Below are 25,314 nucleotides of genomic sequence, written 5' to 3' on the forward strand. Positions count from 1 at the left end.
CCAAAATTAAACCTTTGCCCCAATTCTAGAAAGGATGGAATCTAAATTCAAAGGATGGAAAGGTTTGGTCCTTTCATAACCAAGTAGATCTGTCTTAAATAAAGTTGTTTTGTCTAGTATTCCCTCTTACCAGATGGGATGCTTTATTCTGCCTAAAAAGATAATTAATAAAATTAATGCAATACAAAGAGATTTTTGGTGAGGAAAAGAAACTGGAAGAAAAGGCTTTTATCCTAAGGCCTGGCCAAATATTTGCAATCCTATTCAGAAAGGGAGTTTAGATTTAAGGATGCTCGTAAATTTTATCTTACAATGCATGATAAATTGGCTTGGAGGATAGTTAAAGAACTAAATGCTCTTTGGTTAAAAACTATGGGTTCAAAATATGTTAGAACTACATCGGCACTTAGGGAAAAAGCTAAAACTAATGGCTCCTGGAATTAGAATTGTTTTAATCAAGGACTAGAACTTATCTGGTAAGTATGAAATGGATAAGACATCAATTTTTGGAATGATAAATGGATACCTGGAATGAATGAAACTCTAGAGAACTTAAGAAACACGCGCAATAACCATTTAAATTTAGTCTCAGACTTAATAGACTCTGAAACTAGTTCTTGGAATCTCTCTATTCTTAACTCCATATTCCATGTTACTATTGCTTTCAAAATTAGTAAAATTTATATTTTCAAAGATAAGTATCACTCTTTTAAGAAAGATCAACTTAGATGGACCTTAACTAAATCAGAAGAATACAAAATTAAATCCATGTATGATAAATTGAATGAAACTAGTATTGAAATTGTTAGTCTTGTTATGCTTGATTATTTTTGGATATAGCTTTGGGGAAATTAGATATCTCTCAGAGAATTAATTTTTTTTTTTGGAAATGCTTACAAAATACCTTATCTACTAACTCCAAACTCCTTGGAAAAGTGAAAGATGTCAAGCCTCATTGCACTATGCGTGGAATTGAAATATAAACTACTAAGCATTTCTTATTTCAGTGCCCTTATGCTAAGAAAGTATGTAGTTTATACCCTAATCATATCTCTCCGAATATAGATAGTTCAAGTAAGATCGTAGACCTTTGTAAAGATTGGATGAAAAGCCCTAGAAAGGAGATTTCTTTAGAATTAATGCTTACTAAGATGTGGCTTATCTGGAAGAAGAGATGCAACATGGTTTTTTTTGTCATGTACGCAATCTATGTGAGAGGGTGCCCATATCATGTTACTTGTGAACCTTTAGTAGTAGTTATGGTTGGCAGTATTTAGTGTAGAAGTGAGTGTGTTTATCAGTATAAGGCACGGTTAGATGAGAACCACCTGGTGGCTATCTGGCCGTGGATCATAGGGTAGTAAATGAGAGTTATATATTGTCGTGTCTGTAATGGAAAGACTATAAAATTATTAATCAATTGGAACTTTTTTCTTAGGCCGTGTTCATTTGAACTCAGAGAGGCTTGATTCTCACGAATCAAGAGAGTTTTATCCTCAATCTATCTACATAATCTTGTCATCGTACTCAGGTACATGACAATTGGTATCTAGAATCGTTTCGATTCCGCTAGTTTCTTCAGTGGAGGTTGCAGATTTGGACAAGTCTTATCCAATGGAATTCACTGAAATTGAATTATTATCGCAGAAGATTTATAGTTTGGGAAGATTTCAAGTTGTAGTGTCAGAGAAGCTGGAGGGTGAATTTATTCGACCTCCTAAGCAGGTACTGCATGGACGATTTTTTTTTCAAGAGAAATAGAGGATATCCTAGCGATGGAACGTAGGCTATGTGTTGAGAATTCGGCTAAAAGTCTTGGATTACTTCAATCGGTGGTTAAACAATTGAATATGATGAAGACATATATTTCCGCCAACACAGAATCAACCCTTATTGATGCAGATACAACAAGGAATTTCACTCAGAACTCTTCAATTCCATCAGAAGAAGATGATGATTGTCTCGATTTCAATTTGCTTATTCCTTCGTTAGGGGTGAATTTTCACCCTATAGAAGTTAGGGGTACTGACAGTAGTTGTGAGAAACATCAAAGCTTGAAGGAGCTGGTCATTAATCACCACATGCTATTGAGTAAGGATTGTTCACCCATTCTTTCTGATTATTCTCGTAGCATATTTGATCATGGTAAGTATGCAGATATACCACCCAATGGTTGTAGAAAATTGATTCTCCTATTGATTCTTAGCCCTGGGTTTAAATCAGATTTGGGGTTTACAGATTCGATAATTCCTTTGTTAATTATGCTAAAGTTCATGTGGATGAGAAGTTGTTTGTTAAAATGCCTGAGAGTATAGCTTGTCATTTGGGCAGTGACAAAGATGATTTTCTTGTGCTACATAAAAGAAGTAAGATGAGTAACAAGTTACTAATATATGAATGTCTCTTCATGGATATGAATTTTGCTCGACGGATATATGATCGTGGCAAAGTGTTCGATTTCTTTAAAGGATATTTTTCTTTTGTTGTCACTTATAAATTTGGAACTAATACTGTTACATCTTGTAAGCTGGTTCTCGTTGGGTCAATTCTAATGGAGAAATACAAAGAGGAACTCCTTTATGAGCTTGTTTTGAAACATGATTCCCAAATAGAATTGTTGGTGGATACCTGGATTATATTCGTGTTCATGATTGTTTCGAATGGTATGAGTACTAAGATGATTGTTGCATTGTCAGAGAGAAATATATTTTTGTCTCTCTTGTTGGCCATAGTGGTAAGCAATAAGAAGGTACATAAATGGTCTGTTCAAGTGCTTGGTAGGAAGGGTGCATAATTTTTTTTCCTACAACTAACATGTCAATTGTTTGAGGTAATTGCAGTTCACTTTCTGTGCTTAAAGAGTGAGGCAACTCACATAATAGCAACTGAGTTATATTTCCAACTGCTTAGAGTCTTGGATTCCGCCAGTGATCATGAATACTCTTGTTGTATTCCACCCTGGAGTTTGAATATAAGGGAAGAAGATATGTCTACTTCTGCAAAGTTTTTTCGGGTGGACTTATTCAAGGTTATGATTGATAGACAAGAAGGTGATGTGCACCAGATTCTTTTGTGTGAGTCTCAAAAAATTTCAGTGCTTATATTCTCAGCTCACACAATTGCTAGAACTCGTTTATATCTTTTAAGAATCGATACTTATCCACTTTCTTCTAAGGTGTATGGAGGATATATGATTCAAGAGAAAGTTCTGTTGCAAGTGTTTCAATCCAACTGTAGTTGATACATTTACCCTGTATCTTCTTTTACGTTGCAACCAACTGGCAGAGACGACTTATAGCTCGACTCATTTCCTTGCAAGGATAGTGAAAACTCAGTTTATGCTCCTGGCAATTCAAATGCTACATGGGAGGCTGGTGGAGTTCTTGAGGTGAAAGTTCAAATTGGTTCCACCTGAATTGGGGAGTATGGTAAATTGTACCAGTACTATCGGTTGTAGATTTGTTGTTTGATGGAGGAAACTACTTTGCAACTGAAGCCTCTAAGCAACTGAAGATCACGTTTACTGATGAGATTGAAACTACTTTACAGGTAATATTACTCACTAGTCACAAACTGTTAAATGACGAATGTTCTACCATTATCATCCACTCTTCTCGTAATATATTCGATCGAAGCAAGGAATTATATATTGTGAAGGGGTTTTCTTATCTTGCTGGTGATTGTGACTTCTACCTTGATACAAATACTTCTTGTGTGAATGTTATTTATGAATCGATTTTTCTAGATTATTACAATGGGATAACGGAATCTCAACTCAAGCTCATGGTGGTTCACAATCCAACTGAGCTAGTGTTGCTGGTTTCTTTGTGGAGGATATTTGCACATATGGTATTCCGACCATATGAGAGGAGATGTATATTCGTATGTTATTTGATCGAAGTAAGAGGTATGTGCCTGGATTATTGGAGAGCTACTTAGTAAGTTTTGGGTGAACCAGTTCAATTGTATTACAGAACGGTAAGAAGGTAACCGATGGGTGGGTTTATAAGCAAGGGTATCGTTCCAATTCATTGTCTCAAGCCTCGATTGGTCTTATGCTGGCTAATGGTCCAATGTGGGATTTTATTTATCCACCAAAGAAGGTTTTGAGCTCGCCAAAACTCCTTGCAGGAATGAAATGGATTTGGTTCATGCTCACCGTGCTTCATGTTTCAAAAGTGTGGATGATTGTAACCTTCCGGTGGTGGAAATTTGAATGGTTTTCTACAGGTTCACTGAGTGCAGGAAATATTAGTGGGGTTAACATGGGATTAACATCAGTTGGGTGCTCTGACATGTACTGGTGTTCTAGAACCCATCTACCAGTTCTGAGCTGCAGTCCAGCAGAAACTACAAAAAATTATCTGGAAATATTGCAAGCTGACATTGAGGCGAACTCCAAGGTGATCAGTGTTGGTTATATTTGGCTCGTTTATGCGATATCCGCTAGAGAAGTTCACTTCTTCCTGGGAAGATTTGACTACACACAAGCTGAAGATACTAGAACATTTCAATCATTTATCTTTCTAATCAGTTCACAGGGAATTGGTAGGTGGACTGTTAAGCCTAGTGCGAAAGTGTTCAACGACATCACATGAGTTTTTATTCTGATCCGCGACTCTCCAGCACTCGAGCTTATTCATTTTAACTCACATCCTTGAGGACAAGGATGTTTTCAAGGGGTAGGTAATGTCACGTGCGTTCTATATGTGAGAGGGTGCCCATATCATGTTACTTGTGAGCCTTTAGTAGTAGTTATGATTGGAAGTATTTAGTGTAGGAGTGAGTGTGTTTATCAGTGTAAGGCACGGTTAGATGAGAACCACCTGGTGGCTATCTGGCCGTGGATCCTAGGGTAGTAAATGAGAGTTATATATTGTCCTGTGTTTGTAACGGAAAGACTATAAAATTATTAATCAATTGGAACTTTGTTCTTGGGATGTGTTCATTTGAACTCAGAGAGGCTTGATTCTCACGAATCAAGAGAGGTTTATCCTCAATCTATCTACCCAATATTGTAATCGTACTCAGGTACATGACATTTTTGAAGAACAACTAGAAATTTGGCTATAGAAATACAAAGACATATTTCTTTTTGGTCCAAAAGAATTAGTAAACATGACAAAACTAAGAAAATGCAGAAGAAAACACCACAACCTGTATGGCAGGCACCTCGGAAGGATAATTTCAAAATTAACGTTGATGCTGCTTGGATCTCTGACATATTACCTTCAAGTTATGCTATAATTCTGAGAAATGATATAAGAAATGCAGGAGGAGGAAGAGCAGGACAATCAGAAAGCTCAGACCCTCAAGAAGCGGAGGATATATGAGCGTTGCAAGCAGATGTTTGAGCACATGAGAAAGGAATCGAGAATTTCAGTATACAGGGTGACTGTGAAAGCCTTTTCAACTATCTTTATAGAAAGTACCCAGATATTTCTTGGCGTGCCAAAGCTTGTCCAGATGAGCAGAAAGAATAACAAACTCTTGCTACAATTTTTTGGGTTTTTTTGTCCCAAGATTAGGAAATATGGTAACAGACACTTTAGCTAGTTTGTAAGGAATTTAAATTCAACTCTTTCATGGGAAGCTATCACTCCTTCATGTATCCAACATCATCTATCAGTAGATAAATCTAATATTCAGAGATCTCCCTAAGGACCGACATTAGATGGCTTTACTTTTACTGCAGGCTCCTTGTGAGTCTTAGTTTGCCTTAATTAAATGCCTTATTTAGAAAGAAAAAAAAGTGCCGAAGGAACCTCGTTTATTTTTGTTTTTTTTCTTACTGAAGCTGACTCAGATCACCTGACTCATCGCTAAGGTCTGACACACAAAAGGTCAAATCACCTAACTCTTCTGAATCTAGCTCACCAAGGTCTGACACAAAAAAAAAAGATGGAGTTGTCTGGCACAAAATGTGTGTGTACGTTATTGATATTTTTTCGCGACAGAAGATATATATCTCCATAATAATCTCGATAACTACTTTGAACGTTATAGATAACCAATTCATAATCAATAAATAACGGTTTTACATCATTCTTTAGAATATGAGCTAATGTCATCATATTTGAGGATGTCTCACAACCTATATCAGATGACTCTATTTCCTCGAACCTAAAATCCCCTTTTTCTTTAGTCTCACAAAAACTCATCGGTTAAAGACATGATCAAGGGGTTTGGAATTTTAACTTCAAACGAAATCTAAATGAACAGGAAATGAGGATGTAGTTATGTTGCTTCAGTTGCTGGAAGGTTTTGTTACCGGTTCATAATAGTATGATTGATAACGTGAGGAAATGAATTTTTTGCAGCAGATTTCTCCGTGACTATTTGTTACGATTCTCTATATGTAGATGGCTTCTTGGCTTTTCCACCTAAACAGTTCTCGAATCCCAAAATACCTCTGAAGTTATCTTTTCTGGTTTGGTCTTTAAGTCATAAAGGAGCTCCAACTGGAGATTTCCTCCTAAAAGCAGGTAATTAATGTCAATTCTAGTTGCTTATATTGGAATGCTGAAGAGGAGAGTCAAAATCACCTGTTTTTACATTGCAAGGAGACTAGGAAGATATAATAATTTTTCTTAGATAGTTTTAGAGTTAAACTGGTGTTTTCATTAAATATAAAATCTACTCCCTCCGTTACTTTTTAATAATCTGGTTTGGTTTTTAGAGAAAATTAAGGAAATTAAGAGAACCAATCATTGAAAGTGGTCCTCATGACACTTCTCAATAAAAGAAGTGAAGTGAAATGGTCCCCGTGACACTTGTCAGCAAAAGAAGTAAAGTGAAATGTTCCACATGACACTTGTCATAAAAAGAAGTTAAGAGAAAAGTGGTCTCACAAAACCAAAGTAACATTTGACTTTCCCAATTAGAAAACCAGCTTATATTTTTGAAACATTTATTTATACAAACCAGCCTATTAAAAAGTAACGGAGGAAATAATATTTAGGAATGATCTAACAAGAAGACTATAAGTACGATAACGAAAAGATGGGTAATTCTGTTATTTGCAATCTGGCGTACTATCTAGAGGGAGCACACTAACAAGCTATATAACAACAAGAACATAAATTTCAATCAGCTAATAGTGCCGATTAAATATACGCTATTTAGTTGGTCTTTTAAATACTAATTTTTTTTTGAAGGTTACACCTTGAATATCCTTTTATTTGTTATTGATGTTATCTTTCTAGAAACAACAATTTTTTTTTAATGACTTCTACAGTTTTGATAATGGTTAATTTTTGATATATTGTGTCTCTGTCTCAATTTTTCTTACAAAAATAAATATATGCTGACAAGTTGAGCAAAAAAAATACAAAAAGTTACTTCCACATGCTCGATGAGAACCATCCGGCAAATAGAGCGCCATTAGATGATGACTAATTTTTTTATTTTATTTAGTGTTTTTCTGATTTTTATTGTTTTGATGATGATTAACCTTTGATATATTGTCCCTCTGTTTCAAATTTCTTTTATGAAAAAAATAAATATACGTGACAAGTTCCGCCAAAAAAATACAAAAAGTTGCTTCCATCTTCCACCTAGGGGTGAGCATGGACCGGTTTTTAACTCATCCGCGTCCAATCCAATTCTCTACGGATATCAAATTTGACATCCGCATCCAATCCAACCCGACGGATTTGCATCCAATGGATGCACAAATGAATGGATTGGGTACGAATAATCTAATAGATTTGATTTAGTTAAAATTTATAATGAAGAAATAAAGGCAAAATAAAAGACTTCTTATGGAACCTACACATTTTATTTATCTATTAGAGGCGTCATGGACAACACACCAAACAAACACTTTAATAATTCCTAAACTAACGATACATTTTTCTAAAAACTATATAAATGTCATTAAGCTAACGGTTATGGATGCTAAACAGATTTTAAAATTTGCATCCATGCCCAACTCAGCAACATCATCAGCTAAGAAAATCAAGTGCTTAGTATCCTGCTGGGATCAGAGACGTACGAAGCGCAACTATACCTTGAATCAGTGTGAGATTGATTAGGGTTCAACTACAGTCCAGTCCGAAATTAATTGATAGTAGGCTAGTGTTTGGATTTCAAAAATCTCATCCGCATCCAATTCATTAGTAAACAGTCCGGGCATCCAATCCATTAGTAAACAGTCCGGGCATCCATCCGTAAAAATACGGTTGGTCTCGGTTAAATCCGCGGATTACGGGCCAAATACTCACCCCTATTTCCACCTGCTCGATGGGAAGGTCCATCCCGCAAATAGAGGCATATGGCCCATTCGAATTATATAGGGGAGAGTAGGGGTGAGCAACGGACGGACGAATTCGGATTAGGGATCACCCGCGTCCAATTCATCAAAGTTGCGGATTTAGAAAATCCAACCGTGTCCGACTCAATCACCCGCGGATTTAATATCCGCGGATCAGCGGTTAATACGGTCCGGATGCGGATTAAGTGCGGATCCTTAAAAAAAAAAATCTTTGATATCCTCGTTCTTGTTCTTGTTAATGGGGGAGATGGAAACCATATGGTTCTTTACTTCTTTGTATTAAGAAGTGCCAATCTCATTCTCAGGTGACAGATTGAACCGTGCTTACTAGTATTTTATTTAATATTACTTTGTATCATCTTCAATTAATATTAGTCTATCACTTAAAGTAAATGGTGAACTTTGAACTCTGCTTACTGGTATTTTATTTCCATACTGTTCTCGTCCCATTATTCTTTGATTCTCTCACTCTCTCTATCTCTAGGTATAACTGCAAGCCTCTTCTGCAAACCCCACATTAGATTTCTTAGTATCGTAAACAAACCTTAGATTCCTCTTCTGAAAGTTTCCAATTATCTCGACTTCACCTTCTGATGATAGACTAGCAAGAGCTAAACAAACTTGAGAAGCATCATCTTTAACAAAATAAAACATACCTCGCAGTCTCGCACATCCACTTTTACTCCGACAGTATTTTCAAAATGCATATCCATAGTAGGAATGTTAACATTTTCATACGCTGTTAAGTTAACACAAGTGTCTAATATTGAAGATGATAGAGGATGCCCTACGGTGCGGATGAATCCGCGGATTTCAAAGTCCAACCACAACCAAACCGTGTAAACGTGCGGATTTGGGAATTCCATCCGTGTCCGGCCCATAATTCTTGCGGATTGGGTTTTATCCGCAATTTTACAGACGGATACGGATGAAATCCGGGATTCCCGTTTTTTTCCACAGCACTAGGGGAGAGTGTTTTGTTTGTTTCAAAATAACCGAGCCGGTCGGGTCGATTAGTGTACCCGAATTAATATCACCGATCCGCGCTTCTTCTTTTCCCTCCCTCTAAAACGTCCCCTTCATTAACTCGCTTCTTTTTACCGAAGAAAAGAATGAACACACAGAAGCAATTCATGAAATCATTCCACGAAAAACCCTAAGCTAACCTAAACTTCTATTCTCTATTGAGATCCTTCTACTTCTAATATTCCGGAAACTGTTATACATTCATCTCGTTTTCAATTCCAGTTGTTGTTCGTGTTCATCATCACCAACAAAATCAAGATTTAAAACAGGTTTCATACACAAAGATTCGACTTTCTTGAAATCCTTCTGCTGGTGTTGCTAATACAACAATCACAACTTCAAATTCCGTCATCATTTGCAACATTCAATCTTCGATTACTCAAATTCAGCTGTTGGTGAACATCATCGGAACTCAAGTCTCAACGATTGAACACAGATATGGGTAAGTTCGAAGATTTACCTCTAGATATGTTCTACAAGATACTAGAATGTCTTCCCGTAAGTAATATAATCGATAACATGTTTGTTTCAAAATCTTGGCATAAAATTATATCGCCTCTGTTAAGGCCACGGGATTTTGATTTTGGCTGTGTAATTCATCGCCATAGAGAAAAGTCAGATCAGAATATAGGTTTTATTAATCTCTTAGACAGATGCAGTACTTGTTTCATTAATAATGTCCCATTCAATTACTTGCTCTTAAACCTGAGGGACTCGTCCTGTATCCCTAAACAGAAAACGTTATCTTAGTCATTGCCGAGAGATGCCAAATGAAGTTGATGAAAAGAATTAGAGTAATCAATCCTTTGTTAAATGCAGTTTTGACACTTCCTACTTATGTTCCTCCGTATGAATTGGACTCGTACAATCACAATACGATGCTTATGGGTATGGGGTATTGTTAGATAATAGGAAATTTTGGTTTTTATTTACTATTGAAATATTGTTTTCATGTATATAGCTTTGGTTTAGTTTGTTATATCGTGTAAGTCAAGTCACGGCTAAATTCCCTGTATTACAAGTTTTGTAAACACTACATATATATAAACGGGTTTTCACCTTAGGTTTCTCACGTTGAGAAATCTATCCAAAATCAATCTATGTTTTGGTATCAGACAGGTCGATCAAAACTACGACCTGTTTTAGGGTTTTCATCTTCTTTTCTTACCTAAACTACGACCTGTTTAGGGTTTTCATCTTCTTTTCATCTTTTTTCTTACCTACAGCTTCTGTTTTCATGGCTACTGCCTTTTCTCAATCTTCTTCTGACTCTTCTTCCACCACTTCTTCTATGTCTTCTCAATCTTCTGGGTCTTTCTCTGCTACGTCCTCAGTTTCTATGGATCACGCACCCTTTGAACGTCTTCATGGTGCTATCTCTGAAAAATTAACTGGTTCCAACTACCTGTTATGGAGAGCTCAGTTCACACCCTATTTACAGGGATATGATTTGGAGAAATTCGTTGATGGTTCCTTTCCAGCTCCTCCGGCCCTGATTAATGACCTTCCCAATCCTCTGTTTCTGTCTTGGAGGCGCACAGATAAGTTACTTCTCGGCTGGATCATGTCGTCTCTCACTGCCCCTATTCTCGCCAAGGTTAAAACGTGTGATACATCTGGATAAAACTCGATGCTCTCTTTGCATCTAAAACAGATGCACACCTTATACATCTCAAGGAGTCGCTTTCATCCATCAAGAAAGGAAGCTCAACCATGTCAGATTATATTCAATCTGTGAAGAATATCGTGGATTCCCTTGCTGCTAGTGTTGTTGAAGTTTCTGACAAAGAATTTCGTCATTATGTTGTTAAGGGTCTTGGTTCGTCATGTGAATCAATTGTTAGCTTCTTAATCACCACAATGGGTGTCATCACAACTGATGAATTTGAATCCATGCTTCTAAACTATGATCTCCGTGTCACTACACAAAATCAGGTAGCTATTTCTTCACCGCTTGCTAATGTTGCTTCTGTAAATCGCACTGAGGATATTCCGCTTACACGAGACGGTAAACCAGCTGTTGTTTGTAAAATTTGTATTAAACCCTTCATAATGCTCGTGATTGTCGCAAGAGGTTGGATACAGTGACTTATCCTTCCCGTGACAAACGCCCGTCGTTCAAGAATAATGCTACTAGAGGACGACGGCCAGCTTCTAATGCTCCCGCTGCTTATGCTGCATCTCACAACTCTGTTTATACTTATGATTGGCTTCTCGATAGCGGTGCAACAAATCATATGACCAATGATCTTCGCAACCTACACACTCATTATGAATACAATGGGCCTGATAATATTCGGACTGCTGGAGGTTCTTCTTTGCCTATTTCTAATACTGGTGACGGTATTCTTGCTACTCCTACTCGTAAGTTTCTTCTTCCCAATGTTCTTCATGTTCCCCATCTCTCCCAAAATCTTCTATCTGTCTCTAAATTTTGCCTTGATAATAATGTCTTCTTTGAATTCCATGACTCTTTTTGTCTTGTGAAGGATCGCCAAACCGGGGAGGTAGTACTTCGAGGAATGCTCAATAAGGAGGGTCTCTTCTTCCTGTTTCACCAGTTTCTGCTCTTGTTGGTGAACGTACCTCTTTACAAACATGGCACTCTCGTTTGGGACATCCAATGCTCAAAACGGTGAAAGCCATTGTCTCGAAGCATAAGTTACCTGTTTCTTCTGTTCAGTTTTCCATGTGCCAGTCGTGTTTAGTCAATAAAAGTCATAAACTTAGTTTTCCAATTAGTACTACAGTTTATGATCATCCTTTGGATCTTATTGTTTCAGATGTTTGGGTGCCTGCTCCACTTTTATCTAATGAAGGTTTTCGGTACTATATTATTTTTGTTGATGTTTTTAGTCGTTTCACTTGGATTTACCCTATGCATACAAAAACCGATGTTATTGGTATCTTTGATGTCTTTTATCGCCAAGTGCAAACTCTTTTTGGTCGAAAGATTAAAATCTTCCAAACTGATAATGGCACTGAATATAAGAAACTCAGTAAAATTCTGCAACAAAATGGTACCCAACATCGCCTCACTTGTCCCCATACATCTGCTCAAAATGGTCTTGCAGAAAGACGCCACCGTCACATAGTTGAAACTGGCCTAACACTACTATCTATGGCTTCCGTTCCGCCTCGTTTTTGGTATGATGCTTTTTCTACGACCACTTTTCTTATGAATCGTATTCCATCAGTTCTTACAGGTACTAAATCTCCATATGAGCTGCTGTTTAATAAAGTTACGGATTTTTTATCTCCCCGGACTTTTGGATGCGTATGTTTTCCTCATCTTAGAGATTATCGAACTAATAAACTTGAGTCGCGATCTTCTCCTTGTGTTTTTCCTGGATACTGTGCAACTCGAAAAGGTTACAAGTGTTTGCACATTCTGTCCGGTCGAATTTATTGGTTGCGTCATGTTGTTTTCGATGAATCTTCCTTTCCTTTTGCAGGTCCCAATTCCTCGGTACTACCATCTTCCTCGGATCCTTCACAGGTAACTACTTCTTCCTCCCACTTTCCATTTTCTGCTGGCATGTCCTCGCCTCCTGTTTCCGCTGCTTCCTTAGTCTCGCTTGCCAACATTCCTAGCTCGTTAATTCATATCTGCAGTCCTAACAATGCTTTGCAGCTTCCTCCTTCCAGTAGCCATCCAAATTTCATAAAAAATTCTAATGTGCTGGCATCTAATAATGAATGAGCAACTGTTACTGTTCCTGCTAACGGTACATCCCCCTTACATCTGTCTGGAGTTACGCCAGAGATAACAACCCAGCAGCTGTCTCCGTCCATCGATAAGCTGTCAGAGACCTCTTCAGATCATTGTCAGCAGCCAGCACTATTGCTTCCTCCTACAGCGACAGCACCCTCTTCACCTGCCCCAGCTGACTCACCTGCTGATGTTGTTAGATTCCCTATAGAAGTCCAACGGCCTTTTTCCACAGACGACACAGTTCTGGAAGTCCAACAGTCCTCCTCTTCCAAAGCTTCGGAAGTCCAACAGTCTATGGAAGTTCAAGAGTCTTTTCAAACAAAAGAAAAAAACTATGGAAGTTCAACAGTCCTCCCCAACCACAACTGCAGACGTCCAACAGTCTTTTCAAACGGATTCTCGACAATTTTTTCCTTCTGCTGCTACAGGGTTTGGTCATACCTACAGCAGACGTTTACCACCTGCTACTGTTGCTTCTTCTGAAGTTCTGTTCCCTGTTGCTGTCGCGTCTATGGAGGCTCAAGTGTCGGTCCCTGTTACTGACCAACTAGATGTTTCTTTCTGACCAACAAGATGTTTCTTTCATCGCACCGGTACAACAAAATTTGCTGGATAAATCTGTTGCAACTTCTCGACCGCCTACTAGGAATGATCACTCCATGGTTACTAGGGGAAAGGACGGTATTTTTAAACCGAAAGCTCTCTTAGCTTCGAAGTATGCCAATATTACTGATGCTCTCTTTGAGCCAACTTGTTATTCGCAGGCGAAAGAAGATTCCGACTGGCGCAAATCTATGGATGATCAATATAATGCCCTCATTCTGAATGACACTTGGTCGTATGTTCCACGTACTCCAAATATGAATGTTGTAGGGTGTAAATGGGTGTTTCGTGTCAAACGTCGTGCTGATGGAACTATTGAACGTCGTAAGTCTCGTTTAGTTGCTCAAGGATTTCATCAACGTGAAGGACAAGACTATGGCGAAACTTTCAGTCCGGTTATAAAGCCTTGCACAATTTGTGTTGTTCTTACTCTGGCGCTTACGTCTGCTTGGTATATTCGCCAGCTTGACATACAAAATGCGTTTCTAAATGGGTTTCTTACGGAGGAAGTCTATATGAAGCAACCTCCTGGATATTCTGATCCAAATTATCCTGATCATGTTTGTCGACTGCATAAATCCTTATATGGACTCAAGCAAGCACCAAGGGTGTGGTACACTCGTTTTAGTGTGTTTCTTCAACAACTTGGTTTTGCTGCTTCTCGTGCAGATTCTTCTCTGTTTATTCGCCGTACATCTACCGATGTCACTTATCTTCTTGTGTATGTTGATGATATTATCTTAACAGGCAACTCTTCTACCTTTTTGCAACGTCTTATTGATACTCTTCACAAGGAATTTGCACTCAAAGATCTTGCAAAATTGTCTCTTTTTCTTGGTGTTGAGTTTACAAGAACACCTAGTGGTCTATTTCTTTCTCAGCGACGGTATATAGAGGACTTATTGGAGCATGCTAATATGCAAGGGGAAAAGCCTGTAAGTAATCCATTTACCACTTCTACTGAATTAAATCCACAAGGAGGGGTTCCTTTGAAAAATCCTACTGAATATCGGAGTTTAGTTGGCGGTCTTCAATACTTGTTAATCACACGGCCTGAGCTTGCCTTCTCGGTTAATAAAGTCTGTCAGTTTATGCAACATCCTACTGACAAGCATCTTCTTCTTGTCAAAAGAATTTTGCGCTACTTACAAGGTACTGCTTCTTTTGGTCTTACTCTCCGTCCTTCTTCTGATTTGAAACTAAGTTTTCAAGCCTACACGGATACTGATTGGGCTGGTGATCAAACCGATAGACGTTCCACTAGTGGTTATTGTGTTTACTTGGGATCAAATCTTGTTTCTTGGAGTGCTAGAAAGCATAAAACTGTGTCTAAGTCAAGTACGGAAGCTGAGTATCGTGGTCTTGCCATTGCAACTGCTGAGCTCATGTGGATTGAATCTTTGCTTAAAGAACTTCAAGTTCCAGTCTGCACTCCTCCTGTCTTATGGTGTGATAATCTTGGTGCCACATACCTTACAATGAATCCGGTTTTTCACGGTCATACTAAACATATTGAAATTGATTATCACTTTGTTCGTGAAAGGGTTCAACGTGGTCAGCTGCTTGTTCGCTTTGTATGTTCCAAAGATCAGGTTGCTGATGTCTTCACTAAACGCCTTTCGCGAGATAGGTTCTCTTCTCTACGCTCTAAGCTTACTGTTTCTGATCACCCGCTTAGATCGAGGGAGGGTGTTAGATAATAGGAAATTTTGGTTTTTATTTCCTATATAAATACTGTTTTCCAGTATATAGCTTTGGTTTAGTTTGTTATATCGTGTAAGCCAAGTCACGGCTAAATTCCCTGTATTACAAGTTTTGTAAACACTACATATATATAAACGGGTTTTCACCTTAGGTTTCTCACGTTGAGAAATCTACCCAAAATCAATCTCTGTTTGGTATGTTGCATTGAGCAAGAAGTACAAGATTGTCTCAGTTTTCAAGTACAGAAACGCTTTCAGTTATCATGTATACCTTTTGGGTAGGGATGGTCATGGGGCGGGGATCTTGTATCCCAGTCACTTCCCCGTTCAAAAAAAAAACCCACACCCTCCCCATTACCCGCTTGATCTGGGATGGGGCGGGTATGGGAAATACCCGTACGGGGCGGGTTTTTTACGGGTTACCCATAACATTAAGCTCAACTATGATGAGTTAATTTCATAATCAATACCTAAGTTCAACCAATAATAATAATAATAATAATTTAAAATTGAAACTCATAAATTCATCGTAAAACAAGCAAAGAAAAACAAATTGGTCTATAAACGAGCATCACTCATTTTAGTTCTTAATTATTTCTTATCAAGTATCTTCCTCCATGTTGATCACCTCATCGTCTGCTTTAGTTTCTTCCCAAAATGTTTCACCATCGAATTTTGATCCACCTAGCCAAAATAAGAAAGTGTATCATATAACCATAATAATGTATTAAATGTAAAAAAAAACATTTCAATAAAAAGAGAATTTCATTACCATTCAGCATATCCCATAGCCAGTCTTGAGCGCACATCAAAGCTTCCAACGTTTTTGGATGAAGTCTATTACGTTGGACACTCACAAATCTACCTCCGGTAGTAAAAGCTGATTCGGAAGCTACCGTTGAAGTCTATTAATGATATCTTATACCTTTTCTTTTATAATATAATTTATTAGTTTAAATATAATATAAATAATTAATGATATCTTATACTTTTACCTTTTCTTTTATAATATAATATAATTTCTTAGTTTAAATATAATATAAATAATTAATGATATCTTATACTTTTACCTTTTCTTTTATAATATAATATAATATCTTAGTTTAAATATAATATAAATAATTAATAAAAATATAAAATCCTAAAATGGGAACGTATGGGGCGGGGACCTAGAATCCCATCCCCGCTTCACTAATTTCGGGTATTACCCATACCCAACCCCAACCCCGTTTGTACGGGTAAAACCCTACCCAATAGGGGTACCCACGGGGATGGGTTTGGGTGAGGCAAATGGCCATCCCTACTTTTGGGAAATGCCACTCACCGTTGGAATGAGAGAAAAGACATCTCTCAAACCATGTTTACTAATACTGATCCAAACCCTGTACATGGAGTAAACGCTGGAGAAGCCATTTGCATTCCGTTGGTAATAACAGAAAAATTCTGTTCGTAGGAAGAAAGAGAAGCAAATCTACCTATTGGTTAGTTGAGAATATTGTTCCTAACCTCCGTGAGCCCGAACGGAGGATCGTAGCCTTCAATCTAAGGGATGAAACCTTCACACTTGTTACGTATCCACCCATTGGAGAGGGTAGACACCACTTAGTTTTTTGGGACAGGATTACTTCATTTGAAGACGATACACTATGTTTGTGCCATTGGGTTCAAGGAGACTTGACAGGGCGAAGCAAGGTCGATATCTGGATCCTGCAGAGTGATAAGTGGACACAACCACACAGCCTAAGTATACCGGAATTTGGTGTTCCACTGACAGTTCCTACGACATCCCAAATGTTCGTTTGGATGCAGCGCTACTTCACTTGTAGGTGCCATCCTAATGGTATAAGTTTGGTACAAAGTCCAGATGAGAGTCTTCACATGTTGCAGCCAGTTCGACATGCAGACAGCCTTGTCTCTCTAAAAGCAGTCGGACAAAGGACAAGTAAGCAGCTCAGAAAAACTAAGAAGCTCCAGTACACTGTAAAGACAAAGCCCTCAGCATCTCAGGTAAACTATCAACATTTCTGACTCCACTGATCACTCCTCCCTTGTTTCGATATTTTGACATCATGCTGCATTGAAGAATCCTATGTGTCCCATTCAAAAGCTTTTCTCAGCTCTTTAGTTGCAACATTGTTTTCACTGTATTGAAGCCAGATGGCATGTCATTCTCAGATGTTGACATATGGTATACGGCCTGTGATACCCAATCCCACAATTATAGTTTGAATGAAGCAACTTATGATGAGTGAGAATGAGATTCCAGATGAAAATCTGACCTGTGAAACATTCCTTTTGCTCTTCTTGTAGGATACACAGTATGACTCCCTCGTATTGAACTTCCTCAGAAAATGTACTTCCCAAAAAGCACCTGCTAGATATAGCAGCCAGGACCTGAAGTATGCTGCTGAAAACCTACATTTCTTGTACCAGGTAATGGTCTGTTTAACATACTACATTTTGCTCAGCTGAGACCAAAAGGCATATCTAAAATCACAGTTTCTGAACAGAGTTTTCTTTTGTCTCAGACTTTGTCAAAATGCGAGACAGTTGTCTCACAATATCTAGAAGACCATCCTGAGGCTTCAGCAGCTAGACGAGCTGTTCAAGAGAATTTTCAAGATCTTGATACTCCAGAGTTGCTCAGTGCTGCTCTGCATAGGAAACTGAGTTTAATTACCAAGGACCTTGACAAGATATCTAAGGTAGTGTCCATTTTTAACATTTAGTAAATCCTCGCCTTTCTTTTGTAATTTTGTACTTTCGGTCGATGCGTATGGTAACAATCTTTTCGTACCAGGGTCAGTATCCACAATGGAAACTGCTTCACCTTGCTGATATGCAGAAAGAGGTGGAGAATCTTCTTCGGAGCCAGGGATTGCTGCCATTCTCTGATTACTCAGAGGTAAGTCGTCTTTGGATTTCTTGCTTATCCCATGTTTCATTACACTCGAAACTTTTAATTAAAAGCTTTATGGTTATAATGGTGCCCATGTGAACTAGCAGGTTCTGAAGCAGTTGCAGTTCTTCGACAAGAGAAGGGTTGGCTGAAGCAATTAAAGATATGGAATATGTTGTCATCACCAGTGAAGATACACGATTTGCAAGATTACTGAACCCTGCACTGAAAGCAGTGACACCTGTTGTCTTCTGCCATGTGACTTGACATTAGAGTTCCAATTTTGTAATTCCTTGATTGATATGCAATCTTAAAGAGTCAATACCATTTGAACTTATGTTACAATTAAGATCTTTGTATGGAACATGGATTAACTGGTTTTTAACATGTTGACCAATGGATTATTGAACCCGGTGTGATTTGAACACACAACCTTCTGAAACGAGTCAGACGCGCTACCTGTTGTGCTACAGGTCCGTAATTCACAATTATTTATATTAGTGCATATTATTTCACGGAAGTTGAGAAAAGCTCTTCTACTAAATAAAAGAAAAACAATCTTTACCTGCTACAGAACTTTGTCAGAGAGGTCTAATTCATCACTAGCACCAAGTCAGATCTTATTCCAGTTAAAGCTTCATCCTAAAACATGCGAAGGATGACTGCATGGTAAAATTATAAGGGTTTTCATTACAAACAATTCAGTACATATAAACACTAAAAAAGTTAATAATTCAGATCAACCATGGTGCAGAAGTATTCATGAAATGCAAATCATTTTATTGATTCCCCTCTACTTTCAAAGAAGCTTATGTATGTTCAGATTTGAACGATATATCACTGTGGTGTCCTTTGGTCACTAACTGATCCTCTAATCATCCCACTTGAATGTGGATCAACAACCTCTTTTTGGTTTGACTCGTGGCTACCTCCTTCACGGCTTCACCTGCACTCAAATCAACTATGGTTTTAATTTAGGCAAGGCAAGGAATGCACAGAAGTGGAGTAACTTTTTCTCATGAGTTATGACCTGATACCACTATTTGATAACCAGAATAAAATATAAGATCTGTTGAGAAGAAAACATTAATCACAATTTTAACTTATTAGATCAATTGCAGTGATGCTGGTGAGCAAGTTTAGAAAGTCTTGACTATGCATCGTTTATACGGGATTGAGGCATATATAAGCTTGTGCATAAAGCTGAAGTTCTCCAGTACGTCTCCGGCCGGGAACCACAGAGCTCGCAAATCTCGTGCAGTTGCTCCACCTAAATGACCAGGGTGAAGGAAAAAGCATACTCCGTATCAGTTATTATTCACCAAAGGCTGAGAAGAAATGTCGATTTTATGATAAGAGTTTTTAATATCTTGGATTCAAGCAATGAATAACTAAAGCAAAACTAAGGAGGAATTGAGATAGGCAGGGATGAAAAACAGCAACAACAAAAATTACTTGTGTACGCCTGGGCATGATTGGCTCCAGTCAGTGATTCACCTAGAATGTAACCAGTAGTACTCCATAGGTCAATGCCGATACCATTGTTTATAGCCCCAAAAGTAAGTTCCGGGGCTCCATAGCATAGATCGTCGGGATAGAAAAAATTCAAACATAATAAACCAAACAGTGAATTTATTGGAGCTCCATGAGTGTTGACCATACCTCATTGCCAGCTAAACCATAAAGAACGAATGCAACATTGTGTTGCAAAAAACCCATTTTTTGAATAAAGAAGTTTAAGCAAAGGAAAAAAGAAGGTACCATTATGAACAATACCAGCTTGGTTATGGGTGTCCAGTGTCTAACAATAGAAGAGTTGTAGTTGAACAGTGAACACAGAAACAAAGGAGTATTACACAAATACAACATACTTTGAGACTACCAAATTGGACATCAATTTCACTCTTAAGATGCTGCAAACCAAACGAGAAAAGAGGTTATCATAGAAGTAATAACCTGAGTCAATCTTCCTAGAGCAAGAGTTGACATTTACTTCAGTTGTAGATTTGGAGATTGAAGTGTCGCAATCAGAGGTTGCAAAGCACCTCTCTGCACAATGTGAACCTGCATTTAGACAGGAAAGTTGGAATGGGATATAGCTTACTAACCCAAGAGGTTTTAGACAATAATGGACCCACAATTATCAGAAGTTAATCCACACACACACACAAAAACAAAATAAAGTAGAAGCAAATGCAGTAGCAATATTACTCGCTTTACTGTAGTCAGTAAGATCGCAGCATCATAACCACAGCTTCCGTAACTTGCAACTCAAAGGATGCATGTTTCCTGAAAAGCAACTCGATCGGCGTCAAGTATCTCATATTCTCTTTACTACATGTTTATTTTGATGATGTCTGCAGCGGCCAACTGAGAAGAAACTACCATCAACTTCGGTCGACGAAACATCTGTGTGAGTGGATACAACTACTGAAGGAAAACTAGGGTGCGTTAGATTTAGATAAGATGATAGAGAAAGAGAAAGACGGAGAAACCGGAGAGACACGAGTTGGACTCGTACAGCAGGTAATTATCACCCATTGTATAAAAACGTGACGCACCAAAAACGACGTTCCTGTTTTTGGTTATTGCTCAACTTTGGGCCCCGGATTGTGAAATTAACCATTCTAAATCACCTGGAGGTTTTACCTATTTCTGTATCAAAATTTTTGGTTTTACCTGTTTCACGTACCCACTCTCCCTAAATCTCATCCCAATTATATAAGTTATATTTTGTTAAACTTTTTTTAAATTGGGTGAACAAAACACTCTATTATTCTCCATATTTAACTCTCACCACTCCCACCAAATTGATCTCGGAAATTAAATCCCAAATCACCGTTTAAATTAGGTTGAAGATCAAATTGCGAAACTCACTTATTTACATACATAATACGATATTCAGATGGTATGGAAAACTAAAGTAAAAAATCCATTAGATATATAATCGTTGAATTAAATACAAAGAAAACCTAATGCAAACAGTAAAAATGACATGTCTCCTTGGTTGATCCATTTTGGTATTTACACTTTATTTCAATCATATTAATAAAGAAATTAAACGTCCACTAAAAGAAGAAAAGATTAATTAGATTACTAGATTTGGGAAAGAGTAATTAGATTCAAGAGAGGAAGAAAGAAGATGATCTTTGATAGCTAGTAGTGGTAGATCACTCGATTTGTGATTAGATTTTTTTTCTCTTTTGTTGACAGACTTTAGGAATTAGATTAAAGATAAAGGAAGAAGGAAGATTGTGTTTGCCGTATAATAGGTTGAGTTTTGTTTACCCAATCCAAAAAGAGTTAAATAAAAATTAACTTGTGTTGTTGGGATGGAATTTAGGAAAAGTGGGATGGGAAAAAGGTAAAATCAAATTTTTATGCACAAACACACAATTAAAAATTTAAAATATTTAACCTTCCGGATTGGGTATACCTCCTTTAATAAGGTATACCCAAACATAATAAGCTTTAAAAAACCAGTGTGATACTATTTGAGTTACCAAAACTCCAGCCATATTATGTGGTTACCATAAAAACCATATCCAATAAAAATGGAACAAAACTCTATTTCCATTTAAAATCGTCAAACTTAGTTTTTATTAAATTTCATATTTCTAATCTTGCCCTTCCATGTGTATACACGATCCTTTGGCGGAAACAGATACAGAGATTATGAAGATCATATTTTCCGAGAGAATTCGAGATCTTTTCTACCGAAATTTTTATGTATTTAGATTTTAGGGTTTATATAAATCTCATTCTTCCTAATTCATCAATCTTTTGATTTCGTAAACTGTTTTTTGGGTTCAATTTTATATCTAATCATCTCATAAATTGATTTAGAGATCTCGTTTTCGTTTAAGTATAGTTGAAGTGGTGAAGAGATTGTAGTTTTCAATCCTTCAAACTGTATCTGAAGATTAACTTTTCAGTGTTGAAGAAATTGAAGGACTTTCGTTTTCAGATCTCGTCTTTTTTTTTCATCCTACTAGAAAAGAAGAGATGTTACAGTTTAAGCCTTCGGATTATCATCTTAAGTCCATTATCTTCAAATCGATCTAATCGTAGTAGTAGTTGAATATCCATCAAATACGATTACCGCTTATGAAAACGATATGTGGTCGTCGTGAATATTCTCCGACATTGTTAAATTGATGTTTTAAACTTTAATATGTTTTTAGAATTCATTTCCTTGACTGTTATTGTTCATTTGTTTTCTTGTCTATATTTTTTTAGAGTTAAACATGTCAATTTTCTGTTGATGTTTCATTATCTTTTCATTTAGATTAATCATTTCCTTTTGGTTTCACCTGCAACATTGTAGAAACCCTTTTTGGATTCATCATTTTTACTACTATGAAAAATAAAAAATCACTTAAGCATATTGACAGTCATCACCAACTCAAACAAGTGGTTGAAACAGCTTGGGAACAAGAACAAGATACTGATCCTACCTTTGATCTTCAACTAAAACTCATAACAACCGGACAAACTCTATTGGAATGGAACAAAGAAACATTTAGCCACCTACCAACCATGATAAAGAAATCGACAGTCAAGATAAAACACGCTCAACATCATTGTGCTACACAATCGGGCGATGACCTGGAATTTTGGCTGATCCAAGAAAAACAACTAAGAATTGATCATGATGAGCTACTACAATGTCATGCGACATACTGCCAGCAAAGATCTAAAATCCAATGGTTGCAATCGGGAGATCTCAATACAACCTTTTTCCATACTAAAGCCACCATTCACAGAGCCTACAACAATATACAACAATTACAAGACCCACAAAATAACTTGGTTGATAAGAAAGAAGACATTGTTCAACTCATTCTAGATCATTATTCTCAATAATAGACGGCCCCACCTACGGTGATAAATGAAGATCTTTTTACAAATATCAAGCCAAGATTAACTCCCAGACAATCAGACCTGCTTACGAAGGAAGTAATCATAACAGAAATCAAACAACCACTTTTCTCCATAAACTCCGAAAGTACTCCTGGTCCAGATGGCTACACAAGTAAGTTTTTCAAAGTATTCTGGGAAACAACTTATACTCGGTTGATAACAATGGTTCGAAGTTTCTTTAATAATCTAAACATGCATCCTCTTATGAATCACACAAACATAACACTAATACCTAAAGTAGACCATCCTTTAAAACCTTCACAGTTTAGACCCATAGCACTCTGTAACGTCACGTATAAAATCATTTCAAAAATCCTAGTCAACCGAATTAGACCCCTTCTTCCTTTCTTAATAAACCCATACCAAAGCGCTTTTGTGCCACAAAGATCAATCCACGATAACATAACAATTGCCGGAGAACTCTTCCACCACATCAGAACTTCAAACCTCACCAAGGATCAAAAAATAGCTCTCAAACTAGATATCCAGAAAGTCTATGATAATTTAGATTGGGGTTTCATCAAAACCTCCTTTACAAACTTGGATTTCCTTCATCCTTTATAGATTACATTATGCTACGTGTCACAACAGTTACATATTCGGTCAACATAAATGGTACAGCCCATGGCTACATCAACCCAACTAGAGGTATCAGACAAGGCGACCCGTTATCTTCCTATATTTTCATCATATGTGTTGAAATCCTATTTACAAATCTAGGAAACCTCGAAAACCAAAAGTTAGTTCAAGGACTAAACATTTCGAAAAAAGCACCATCCATTTCTCATTTAGTGTATGCGGATGATTTTATTAATTACCTATAAAGCCTCGTATCAGAGCAATCATCACCTTAAGACCCTTATCCAATCCTATGGCACTTCTACAGGACAGGTAATTAATACCTCCAAATCAGTAATAATTCACCACCCAAAACTAGACCTGATCAAGATAACTGAACTACAGTAATTTTTCGATATATAAACAACATCAAAACCTCCGACCTATCTAGGCATCCAATTCAAACAAGGGGGAGCATCCAATCAAACCTTCGCATCCCTTCCACAAAGACTATCCCGGAAAGCTAAAGGATGGATGACAAAATGCCTAACTCCAGCTGGAGGACTCACTCTCATCAAAACTTCCCTTACCCCCACCTCAAACCACATTATGCAAACACAAAACCTACCCAGTACTGTTCACAAACAAATAGATTGTATCACTAGAAATTTTTTCTGGGGACATGACTCAACAATCAAAAAGCTTCACCTATAGGCTGGGATAAAGTAACAAACCATTATCCGTAGGAGGGTTAGGCATAAGGAAAAGCAGTTATCATAATAAGGCTCTCCTCATGAAAAGAATTTGGAATTTGCATGAACAACCTAACTCCATCTGCGGAATTCTCTTCAGCGCAAAATATCTTGATCAGCAACCTATTATACAAGGCATTCATACCATACCTTCCTCTTCCAGTCCTCAATGGAGATAATTGGCATCAATTGTCCCTGCCAAGCAATAACTGATTTTCCATCGTATTGGAAATGGGTTATCAACTCTAATAGAAGCCACTTGGATTCCACACTCACGACCTCTAGACCCAGCACAATGCTATCCATTCCGAATGGTAGCAGATATCATCGACCAAATCTATCATACATGGAATCAAGAAACATTAAGCACCCTTCCAAATCCTATAACCCAAAAAATCATAAACATCCACCTTCCCCAAAACAACACACAAGATAAAACTATCTGGCCACATTCAAAATCTGGAAACTACACTACATCTTCGAGATACAAATGTCCAACCCATGGTCAACCAACTCATACCCCCCTTCCACCCACCAAATTCCTATGTACTTTACAATGTCCACCAAAAATTCGGTTTTTCTTGTGGAGAACAATCAATGAAGGATTACCAACCTTCTCTCTCCTACATCATATCCACTTGACCAACTCTGACAAATGCCCCATATGCAATGCTGATCCAGAATTCGCGAGTCACCTTCTAATTCATTGTCCAACAACGTTTACATCCTGGAACACCCTGATCACTCAACTTACAAACACACCAAACTCCAATTACCCCCTCACTCTCACCTTAACACCTCAGACAACCATCTCCCAAATCCTACAACAATCTGTACCAACAATTGTAATCTCCTATTTT

The 25,314-nt window shown here is 37.5% G+C and overlaps 2 long non-coding RNA genes across 4 annotated transcripts; one reads left to right on the plus strand and one right to left on the minus strand.

Moving 5' to 3' along the window:
• Positions 1 to 1,427: 1,427 nt before the first annotated feature.
• On the plus strand, positions 1,428 to 4,935 carry LOC113331524. The gene is made up of 2 exons (XR_003351001.1): positions 1,428 to 2,749; positions 2,841 to 4,935. It is a non-coding gene; the product is annotated as an uncharacterized LOC113331524 (long non-coding RNA).
• An 11,582-nt stretch (positions 4,936 to 16,517) lies between these two features.
• LOC113331198 lies at positions 16,518 to 20,656 on the minus strand. Of its 3 annotated transcripts, none has more exons than XR_003350775.1 (4): positions 20,433 to 20,656; positions 20,178 to 20,285; positions 18,787 to 19,491; positions 16,518 to 18,688 (listed from the first exon to the last, which is right to left on the minus strand). It is a non-coding gene; the product is annotated as an uncharacterized LOC113331198 (long non-coding RNA). The 3 variants fall into 3 exon arrangements; XR_003350776.1 differs by having other exon boundaries at positions 16,518 to 17,519; positions 17,602 to 18,688; positions 18,787 to 20,285; positions 20,433 to 20,635; XR_003350774.1 differs by having other exon boundaries at positions 18,787 to 20,285; positions 20,433 to 20,635.
• Positions 20,657 to 25,314: the final 4,658 nt, after the last annotated feature.

The sequence above is a fragment of the Papaver somniferum genome, unplaced genomic scaffold, assembly GCF_003573695.1.
Source record: "Papaver somniferum cultivar HN1 unplaced genomic scaffold, ASM357369v1 unplaced-scaffold_125, whole genome shotgun sequence".
NCBI classification, from domain to species: Eukaryota; Viridiplantae; Streptophyta; class Magnoliopsida; order Ranunculales; family Papaveraceae; genus Papaver; species Papaver somniferum.